The following is an 11,936-nucleotide window of genomic DNA, read 5'->3' as shown; positions in this document are numbered from 1 at the left end:
CAATAACTGAAACAGTGATGAAAAAAAATGAACATGAATAAAACATCCAACACATTAAAACAGTCTTCATAAAACTGACGTAGCCACCAGCACAGTATGTTTGTTTTCTGAGATGGTCATGTGGAAGTCGTGGAAGAAAACTGATTCGTATTAATAAATGACCAAAAAAATAGAAGCAACAAGTGGAATGCATGCAATTGTAATGGAGTAAAAGTAGTGTTTGTTCTTTATAAGTATAACTGAGTGAAAGTAAAAAGCACACCGTTTTAAAACTACTATAAAAAGTACATTTTTTGTAAAAACTTACCCAAGTTAATGTAATGGAGTAAATGTACCACGTTACTACCCACCTCTATTTACAAGCAGTGCAAGCATCATAATTTTCATGCCAAAAGCATGGGCAGATAAAAGTAAAAGTAATCAGTTTTCTCTTTTATAGCTTGTAGAACTTCATCATCCCTGTAAGTCCTCTGAATGAACAGGTCATCCTCAGTGTAGACTACAAAGTCACACCATTCAAATCCACTTAATAAAAGTTGCCCCTGCACCTGCCAGTAGTAGGCATTAGGGCTGCCACTAACGATTATTTTTAAATCGATTAATCTATCAACTAATTTATCGATTAATCGACTAATCTAAACGATTAATTTTCCACACAAAAAAACAAGACATTTAATTTTGTTCATTTTATTTAACACATGTTAAATGTTAAAACTGGAACAAATGGGTTTTCACATTAAACAATTGCAACACTTTGGAGTGCATTGGAATCAAGTATTCAAGTGCAAGTTCTCTTAGAAATGTGTAAACAGATTTAAAGAAACTTCAGCATGAGGAAAAAGTGCACAACAGTGCAACATATTTAGAGTGCAAAGGACAACAGTGTCCAACTCATGCTCCAAATCACATAACTCAAACTTCAGTGTTATAGTGTAAGAATGTCAACATATCCACATGTTCTGGACTTAGGCTGGCTCTTTTCTTAGAGACTATATTTCCTGCTGAGGAGAAGAGACGTTCGGAGGGTGTTGATGTGGCAGGTACACACAAATAAGACTTGGCAAGAAAAGCCAGTGAAGGAAACCTTCCCTCATTCCAGTCATTGTCTATGAAATGACAGGTTATGCCGAGATATGCCTCTGCAGCAATACTTGTCCAAGCATCTGTTGTCAAACTGACCATGAAATTGCATGAGGACAGGGCTTTTTTGACTCTCTCTAATTCATCACCATACCTCTGCTCCATCATGCTGGTGAAGCATGTTCTTTTAGGGAGAACGTAGCCAGGTTGGAATGTGTTAACCATAGCACGGAAGCCCTCGTCTTCTACTATTGAAAGCGGCCTCATGTCTTTTATGATCATCTTCAGGACACTATCAGTTAGCACTGTAGCCAACTGTGGTGAGCAGTACTTTTGTTGGAGGAAGGTTGTTACATGGCTTTGCCTAAAACTGAGAGAAAGAGGAAAAAAAAAATTACTTAACATGTAATTTTTAAAAATTGTTTTAATTATTATTATTCAATCAACCATTCAAAAATCGACTCTTTTCATAGTATACATGAATTTGTTAATTGTATGCAATATGAATTTCGATTATTTAAATGTTATTCCTTGTGCTATTTATGCTGTTATTAACATAATGAAATGTCTTTAGAACAGGCAGAAGTAACATAACCAGAGACACTGGGCTCGTCAATCCTATGCAGTAACACACAGCTACAACGTCAATCTAACGTGATCATAGATTCTAGCCTAAATGTTTTCTACATGTATTCACTTGAAAAGCCAGCAGACAGAGAACAGCTTCTTGCCGCCTAAAGGATAGCGGATTTAACTAGTAAAGGTGAGTCAAAACACTTACGTTGACTTTGCTTTTTCAGGCGGCTCATCATCCAGGGTAGCTCCCGTGTGTCTCCTCTTCAGGTGCTCGAGCATTGCGGTTGTACTGCTGTGGTATGCTAGCGACACCTTACAGAGAGTGCAAACCACTTTTTTATCATCACCTAACCTGAAATACTGCCACACTTTAGAACTCTTCGGTCTTTGAAAACATTTACTAGCGCACTCGTTTGATGCAGAACACGACTCATCTCCTCTAGCCGCCATGAGTTTGAAAACTGAATGAGATGAGAAGCTTTGACCGGGGCTGAGTGAAGCTGTCGTCACACGAGTTGCGCGTACTAGTGGTGCGGAGGGAAACAGCTGTTGCCTTAGTCAAAGCGTTTATTAAGAAAGCACAGTAAAATAAAATTAAATGACGAGTCGATTACAAATATTAATGTCGACGAATTTTTAGCGTCGACGTCGTCGATTACGTCGAATAATCGTGGCAGCCCTAGTAGACATGTGATTTTTTTAACTGAAGTATGTCATCAGAGACCCTGAGGTAAGTGCAGTCGACATAGCTTCTGACATTAGGACACTTCACCTCTACCAGTCCAAATGCAGGTTCAGCTTTTGGGTCGTAGATCAGACCATCTGGTGAAGCCCCAAACCACGGCGCATCGGGATGAATGATGAAGCCACATGGGTAGTGGTTGACGTCCCTCGCCAGACAATACTCCTCTATTGCCTTAGGCTCCAGCTCGAGGCCTCTCTTCATGTCGGCAGTTTTGTAGCGTGACCGGGAGATTCGAACGGCCAAGCTTTCTGCCGATGACTGTCCTCTCACATGGCAAACTTCTCTGAAGCACATCACATGGATAAACAGTATATAATTAAACAGTATAATATATATATATATATATATATATATATATATATATATATATATATATATATATATATATATATATATATATGAAATAATATAAACACTATACTATTATTAAAACCAAAATGCACAAGGTCTGCTAGGCTGCGGTTTGTTGAAAAAGATGTTTATATGAAGGCAAAGTTTTAAAAACAAAATCATATTTAACACAATTTCTTATTCCGACAGGATCATCATGTTTGTTTACAACTATATATCCTGTTGGGTGAAAAGTGCACATACCTAAATCTAGAGGATGTCACACGCAGCCTCCTTAAGAGGTGCCATTCCTGCAGAGAGCTTTGCTGCCTTGTGCTCTCCTCCATTCGGTGGGCCATGTCATGTGATGTTTCCAGAGACATCATGTGGAGTTGCTGATGATGGCTCAGTACAAAGCAGCACTTGGTGGGGCCCAAGAAGTAATTGGAGGGAGGTACAGATGATCGTGGTGTTGCAGTGGAATGCAAACACGTTTTAGGTGGGCTCCATGCTGGGAGGAGATAGGAGAGGACACTTCCTTCTTGAACTTTGCCAAAGGCACTGTCCACCAGTGGTATAGCCCCTGAAATCCCCATGGTGGTTATAAGTGGAGCAGTGTCCCTTGGCATCTGTTCATAGGCCTCGTTCAGGTGAAGCACAGTCATGTCTGGGAGCTCGCAGGTCAGGTTTGAGGCTGCTTTGTATAAATTACTCCTGCAATTACAACATAGCGTAATTGTTTTACATGTTCAGTCAAATATTTTATGAGATCAATTCAGTATAACCTTCTGACCTGCCAAACTTTGGAGTAGACTTTATTCTTAATAAGTTGTTCACGCTGCTTGTTGGTTTGGTATCATCTATCATGTACTATGTACTCACTGCATAGAATGCACCGCTAGGTGGCAGCAGCAATTGTAGTAGCTCTGTTTTTAACTTGTGATTTTTTTGCAATATAGCCGTCTTTTTTAAGACATCAGCTGTCAATCTGTGTCTGTTCGGGTAGATTTTTCGCGCTGGTCAGAGGCTGTGCTATACGGGAGATTTTTTCTGAATATTTTTTCTTTTTTGCAAGACTTGTTATTGTGAGTCTCCATGGCAACGAGACTTGTTTACCATCGGGATCAACTGATAAAACTCTCCAAACTCAAGATTATCAGTGAAACAACACTTCAAATCCCAACGGAGTTGAAAAGAAAGAGAAGAGGATGCAGGGCAGGAGCGAAGCAGAGAGAAAAACGGTGGCGATTCAAACCGTTTCTTCCAACGGTTGTTATGGGAAACGTGAGATCGCTAGTTAACAAAATTGATGAACTTCAGGTGCTAACCAGGTCTCTTAAAGAATACAGAGAGTGCAGTATTATGTGCTTCACCGAGACATGGCTGCATGAACACATCCCAGACTGTAATGCGTCTGTACACGGCTTCAGGACGGTCCGTGCAGACCGCAATAAACAACTCAGCGGGAAGCTGAAGGGAGGTGGAATTGCGGTGCTGGTAAACCAGCGCTGGTGTCATCCTGAACATGTCACTGTTAAAGAGAAGATCTGCAAAAGAGACATTGAACTGCTAGCTGTGAGTCTCCGCCCGTATTATTTACCCAGAGAGTTCACATGCGTTATTCTGGTAGCGGTATATATATTACCTGGTACCGCTCCAGACGCTGCCTGTGATGTCATTAACTCTGTAGTGGCCAGGCTTCAAACACAACATCCAAACTCATTTGTGGCGATCTCTGGAGATTTTAACAACATCTCCCTCTCTGCAACTCTACCAACTTTCCAACAGTTTGTCAGCTGCTCCACCAGAGAAAACAAAACGTTGGACTTATTTTATGCAAATATTAAAAATGCATACAGCTCCTTTGCCCTGCCACCTTTAGGAAGATCAGACCATAACCTAGTTCTTCTCTCCTCCTCCTACAAGCCCATCGTTCAGCAACAACCAGTCATTAGAAAGGCTATTAGAACCTGGTCTAATGAAGCTGAAGATGCTCTGAGAGGATGCTTCGAGGCTACAGACTGGAACGTCCTATGTGAACCTCATGGAGATGACATCAATGCCTTGACTGAGTGTGTGACAGATTATATTAACTTCTGTGTGGACAGCACCGTTCCAACAAGAACAGTGAGGTGCTTCCCCAATAACAAACCCTGGATCACCAGTGACCTGAAAAAGCTGCTGAACATCAAAAAGAAAGCTTTTAGGGATGGAGACAGGGAGTTATTGAAGTCCACACAAAAACAACTTAAAACACAAATGAAGAAGTGCAAGGAGGACTACAGGAAGAAGTTGGAAAGTAAGCTTCAGAAAAACAATGTGAGGGATGTGTGGTCAGGAATGAAGAAGATCACTGGCTTCGGGATAAAGGAGGATCAGACTGATGGAGGTCTGGACAGAGCGAATGAACTGAACATGTTCTTCAATAGGTTTAGCTCACCTCCTGCTTCAACCCCAACTAGCCACACACCCTCCATGAGCCCACAGCTTTCCTGTCACACCTTCACTCTGTCACCCTGCAGCTCAGTCAAGGACCTGGACACAACCTCATCTCCCTCCACATCAGGACTTCCTGAAACCTCCTCTGCCTCCACCTCCACTCTGTCTGTCTCCTGTAACCAAGTCATGCAACAACTGGTGAAACTGAACCAGAACAAGGCTGCAGGCCCAGATGGTGTCAGTCCCAGAGTTCTCAAGACCTGCTCAAAACAGCTATGTCCGATTCTCCAGCACCTGTTCAACACCAGCCTGAGTCAGCGAAGAATCCCGGTGCTGTGGAAAACATCCTGCCTTGTTCCAGTGCCTAAAAAACCACAACCAGCTGAACCAAAAGACTACAGACCAGTCGCCCTGACATCTCACGTCATGAAAGTCCTGGAGAGACTCTTACTGGCTCACCTCAGCAAGCAGGTGAACACCTTTCAGGACCCATTACAGTTTGCATACCGTAATGGGCTTGGGGTTGAAGATGCCATCATATACCTGCTTCAGAGAGCCCACTCTCATCTGGACCAGTCAGGCAGCACTTTGAGGGTCATGTTCTTTGATTTCTCAAGTGCTTTTAATACGATTCAGCCTGCTCTGCTGTGTGAGAAGCTGCAGAAATTCCAGGTGGATCCCTCCACAACCACCTGGATTTACGACTACCTCACAAACAGACCACAGTTTGTGAGACTGAAAGGTTGTGTGTCTGAGAAGGTGGTCAGCTGCACTGGAACACCACAAGGGACTGTACTTTCACCATTTCTATTCACGCTGTACACCTCAGACTTCCAGTACAACTCTGAGTTCTGTCATCTGCAGAAATACTCTGATGACTCAGCAGTTGTTGGGTGTATCAGTGATGGACAAGAAGCAGAGTACAGAGAACTGGTCGGTCAGTTTGTGAAATGGTGCGGTGACAATCATCTCATCTTGAATACCAAGAAAACAAAGGAGATGATTGTTGACTTCAGGAGGAACAAGAACACACATAGAAGTGTTTCCATCATGGGAGAGGAGGTGGAGGTGGTGGAGGAATACAAGTACCTTGGAGTTCAGCTGGACAACAGACTTGAGTGGAAAAGCAACACTGAGTACATTTACAAGAAAGGTCAGAGCAGACTCTACTTCTTAAGGAAGCTGAGATCTTTTAACGTCTGCACCAAAATGTTGCAAATGTTCTACAGGTCTGTTGTTGAAAGTGCAATCAGCTTTGCAGCAATCTGCTGGGGCAGCGGCATCAGAACCAGAGACTTGAAAAGAATTAACAAACTGATCAAGAAAGCTGGTTCTGTGCTTGGAGTAACTCTGGAACCGCTGGAGTTGATCATCACAAAAAGAATTCTGTACAAGCTGACGAAGATAATGGAAGATCCTTCACACCCTCTACACAACGCCGTGACGAAACAACAGAGTGTGTTCAGTGGGAGGCTTGTTCAAGTCCGATGCAAGACAGAGAGATACAGAAGATCCTTCCTTCCAGCAGCTATCAGGCTGAAGAACAAAGCCCTTAATTAATTAATGTGATTGTTTAAAAAAAAAAAAAAAAAAAAAAAAAAAAAATTACTACTACTACAATATTGAATTTCCCTTTGGGATTAATAAAGTATTTTTCATTTCATTTCATTTTCATTTCATTTCATTCATTTCATTTCATCTATGCCTTCTCTTGTGCCTCACTGTTAACAAGCTGTGTGCGTTAAGAAGAAGAGTGTGCATGTGTGCATGCTTATAAAAGGGAAATTCAATGAAACAGACAAAGGAAAATAAATGAACTATTCTATGTGTAATGTATTACCGGATTCCTTCAGCCAGTCTTCTTTCTTTGGGTCTTGCTGATACTATCACCATCTGATTGGTCGGACCAGGTTTGAAGCCCTGTAAAGAAATGTAAAAGTTAAAGATGATGTTTTTGTATGTGTGTAACTAAAAACATTATGTTAAAAGATTTGGATTTTTCACCTGACTACGAGGTTTGTACCACTGCTGTTCAGAATGTGTGCAGCTTTGTGTTGGGGGTACAGCTGTAAGTCCCTTCTGGCTGTAATCAGCAGACTGATACAGCAAGGCTGCAACATGATTGCACAGGGCAAGCCCAGCAACACATGAACACTGGTACGTCAGCAGCTCAACAGGTTTAGTGTCTTTGAGAACCTCCTGTAAAAGAAGTTGATAGAAACAGTACCATGTGAAGTGTTTTTATATCCATGCAGTGAATGATAGCCCTAACACTGGTATGACTTATGAAAAAACAGCAACTAAAGTTGTTAAACTTGTTATATGTTTTAGCCAAATATTCTTATATATTAAAATACTGAATAGATATAAAATACTGAATTATTTTTGTCTAGTGTGCATTTCTGTAGTACCAATAACCTGCCAGGGGGTCTACAGATGGAAATTAGCCTTGAGCTATATTTACATTTGACTGAATGTTCATTAATATGCATCGTTTCCCCTTATTTCGTCTAAATGAAAAAAAAAAAAAACTCCTGACAATAAATGTAGAGCTACATAGTTCCCATCACATTAATAAACCAGAGTAGAAAATGCCTCTGAACGACAGACATTAACAGCAAAAATTACAGCAGCATGAAAACCCAGAACTGCAACTAACTACCGTTTGAGGTCATATTTAATACACTACACTCAATGAATGCGGCTTCTGGCTCTTTTTCATGGATCTGAAGCACTTTGCCCTCACTGTCACTTCTGTCTCACTCTTGTCGGAAACTGAGGAAGAGAAGCAGTAGTGACTTATTAGCAAATGGTGCTAACCAAAGAACACACAATATAAGTAGCAAAGCATTACTATATGTCAAAAACAGACCAAATATATTTCTGTGTAAAATTTGAGCTTAATATTTAATGTTCTTACTACACGGTGTCCTAATCACATTAACACGTTGACTAGCTGCCTGTCTTCTTATGATGCTACCTTCGAGCTACCACTGTTAGCGAAACACTTACCTTCATAATCGTGTATAAAGTTGGTGATAAACAACTTAAAGCCTTTAATCCGCTTGCTTGCGGACGTCGCCGTATGCTTCTGGAAAATCCTGTGGACATCGTCCACGTTGATGCGAGGCAAGTCTTGAAGACAACGGCTAAAAAACACCATATTAACCGCTTTGGCAGCTGTCAACCAGAAGTAGTTGGGCTGACTTATCGTGACCAGGAAGAGACTGCGCATAAAGCCCATTGAAACAGGCGGCCCGGAAGTTAGAATATTTCTTTTAAATTAAAAGCCTAGATTAACACGTAGCATCGTGTAGCATCGTGCAAGCACATACTGTGTTGACTCATACAAAACTATATGAATATGTTCGTTCGGGCAGACAGCGACCCCAACTTAACCATAACTTTATAACTGAGCAGAAAAAGCACCAGTTGAGATAAAAACAACAAAACTCTATCCCCTGACGACAGGCTGGAGGATGTCTATCACATCCTCCAATCCTGTTAGATGAAACTGCAGGTCCACAAAGATGCTGTCTGCATTTTGGGCAATTAGGTGAAGTCATCACCCTCTCTGCAGCGCAGGTGTCTCAGCCAATCAGACTGCGTCAGCAGGGTGCTACCACTGGTCTGGCCATCAGGTCTGCAACTAAAATTTAAAGTGACAGATTACTTATCATTAGAAACAGAAGTCCCTGTCTAAATGGCATTTTCAAACATGTTATTGTTCTGTAAACTAGTAGGGCACCACTGAGCTATCTGATCACCCCATGTGCAACTTAACCTGCTGTCAGTTTCTTGGCCCAAGTTTTGACTGGGGGTTTGTTTTCATAGTTACTCAGGAGGCAGGTTACTGCAAAAAGCTGGTTGACACTGCCAGCAATGGTTCAGGGGATGATGGTGTCAAATAATTTGTTCTCCTTATTGGCCCTTTCCACTTGTATCCTTAACCATGCAAAGTCCTGAGTGATAGCTGTGAGTTTTTAGTGAGAAAAGGTGGTTTGTAAACGTTGAAGGGCACCAGGTCATCTATTCTAAAATTCTCCATAATGGCCATATCTTTTTCCAGAAGCGGGATAATGCCAGATTGCCTAAACAATTCTTTGTTACTAATAGAGCCAGAATCCAACAAAGAAGCAGGAGTGATAGCACCATGTGGGGACACATTCCTTTCATGGCAGAGTGGGATTTGTACTGTAAAAACATCTCACTCTGTAAGAGAAAAGATGAAGGTATGTGACATTTCATCTCTGTAAAGTCAATAATTACTGGGGTGTCAGAGTACTGTCAAAACACGTTTGGCATTGTGGCTTTAATCATGTCAGGAGACATCCATATCCCAACTTCGCCAAGTGTACAAAGAATTGATCCAGGTTGTAATGATCCTGCTTACAGTGGACTGATGAACTTTGAAACAGTCACTGAGATCTTTCTCCTTCAGACCGAGAGACAGGTACACCAAGAACTGGAACTATTCAACAGTTGTTGGAAGACATTGGTTCTGGTAAAGTGAAAAAGGGATAGTGGTCATTTAAAAGAAAATTTTAACTTTATTAAAATGAAAAACAGTGTTTTCAAGGGCTACTTGGCAGAAAGCTGTTTTAAAAGTTAAACCAAAAACTTGAATTATAAACTATTCCTACTGGTCGATGCAGTGGATCCGTGGCCTTGTCAGGAGCTGCTGCACTGGAGGCAGATGATGTGTACCAGCTCTTTGTACAGTGTGATGCCAAAATGTCAGTAGATGACGGTAACTGGCAAACCTTAAAAGTGAAAAACATATTGAGCCCCATGATTTTGTGCACTCTACCTAAAGCTCCTGGTTCTGGTTTCACATCATAATCATGGCACTGAAGTAGCACTTCAGCATCCATGTCCTCCTGTACACCTCTATCTTCTGTCCATTTTGTCCTCTCCCAAACACTTGGTCTGTCTGCCCATGTTCTGTCAGTTTAGCATACGTTGTCAGATAGGCATACGTTCGACAGCTACATCTGTTAGACTAGCATACACTGTAAAACCAGCATACACTTAGTTTTCATCAGCTGTTGCCAGCAGCCTTTCATATTTAACATCATCTCCCATACAAGTGGTAACTACCTTAAAGAGCTTGTGCACCATCAAAATCAAGCCGTTGTGTTTTTGGTTATTACCAGGATTCCTGTGGGAAAGCCAGTTAATTTAAGTATTAACTTAATCAGGAGTTTCATTCTAATGTAGTAAATTATTAAATGGACTTTTAAACGTTCATCAATACTGACATGACAAATAGTTTTATTCTATGGTGATATAAACATAGAAACAGGTCTTGATTACACCCGAATTTCACTCGGGCTCCATATCAGGCACTGTTGTGGAAACTGTGGCAACAGCTTCCTTTGTACATTGGAGTGGATGGTATATTGTTCAATCTTTGGCATTCCCACATGGAATAAAGTCTTCAGTATGTGTAGCCTGCCAAAAGTCCAGTCCATGTCCCTCATGTACTCTGCCACCTTGTGGTGATTCAGTAACAGCAGCTGTGTAAGGAAATAGAATATTAGAAGTTTCCTGCGCTGTACTGATGAAACAACTTTTATAGACTCCATTTACATTTACTATTGAGAAGACTGCACAAAATGACCCACCCACTGGAAACATCTGAATGAAAATGCTGATTTTCCACTTTGGCAGATTAACACTAGAAGTCCCAGGAATTTTGATGTCTCCCTAAAGTCCCAGAGAAGGGTCGAAAGACCTTTAGTCCAAACTGACGACTCTGCTGGCAAAAATTAGCATCTCTTCATTTGTAAATGCAGCCATTACCTGAGGAATGCACCCATTGCATCCAGCCCCTCCTTGTTACCTTGAAACGTCTGGTAAATTCTGTGGCAGTGGGGGATGGTGGGCTGAGGGGGATAAATAGTAGCTAGCTTCACCTCGAACAAATAGAAGGAAGCAAAATGCAGAGGCGGCTTACAACTCAGCAGGCATTGGACCTGATCCTCAGCGATACAAACCCTTGTGACTCAGATGGAGAAGAGATACAAATTCAGCTGGATTCGGACTCTGACTCTGAGCAGTCTTCAGGTAAGATTTGAAACTATTATTGAACTTTTTGGTATGACAAATTTCTTTCTTTCTGCTTTGTCCTGTACTGTGAGTTGCAACACTGGAATTTCTCCATTTTGGTACAAATAAAGGATTTTTTTAATCTTATTTCCAAAACATCCTATTTTCGTCCTCTGAAATTGTGAAATTGTTTACCTTGCAGATGATGAGACTGCTCCACTGCCAGAAAAGAGGGCTCGGTTGGGAAGTGAGAGGACAGAGATGGCTAAAGATGGCACAGTGTGGCATGAAGAACAGCTGGGGACATGTCTCAATTTCACCCCAATAGAACCATACGGCACAGATGGAGAGCCAACTGCTAAGGCCAGAAGAAGTATCCGGACTCGTCTTCAAAGCTTCTTCTGTTTTATAACACTTGAAATGCTTCGTAGCATTCAAGAATGGACCATTCAGCATGCACGGCAAAAGGAGCAGGCAGATTGGTTCATGAACCTCCCAGAACTAATGGCATTTATTGCAATTATTATCTTGCGGGGGGTGAAGAAAGTTCCATCACTACGTGACAATTGGTCAGCAGAGCTGGGAAACCCACGAATCATTGCTACTATGGCCCGAAAGCGCTTCCAAAACATCATGCAACACCTACGCTTTGATAACATGTTCACACGCAGTGAGCGAGTGGAGACAAATAAGTTTGCTGCAATTTCTAATCTGT

At 41.5% G+C, this 11,936-nt stretch overlaps 1 protein-coding gene across 1 annotated transcript in view; it reads left to right on the top strand.

Annotated features, from left to right (window-relative positions):
- Positions 1–11,936, top strand: part of LOC121630394 (scavenger receptor cysteine-rich type 1 protein M160-like) — a 185,318-nt gene that overhangs the window by 54,116 nt on the left and 119,266 nt on the right. The gene's annotated exons all lie outside the window — the stretch shown is intronic.

Source organism: Melanotaenia boesemani, chromosome 19 (assembly GCF_017639745.1).
Source record: "Melanotaenia boesemani isolate fMelBoe1 chromosome 19, fMelBoe1.pri, whole genome shotgun sequence".
Taxonomy (NCBI): domain Eukaryota; kingdom Metazoa; phylum Chordata; class Actinopteri; order Atheriniformes; family Melanotaeniidae; genus Melanotaenia; species Melanotaenia boesemani.
Note: the sequence above shows the minus strand (reverse complement) of the source record. Positions and strands in the feature narration are given on the sequence as shown.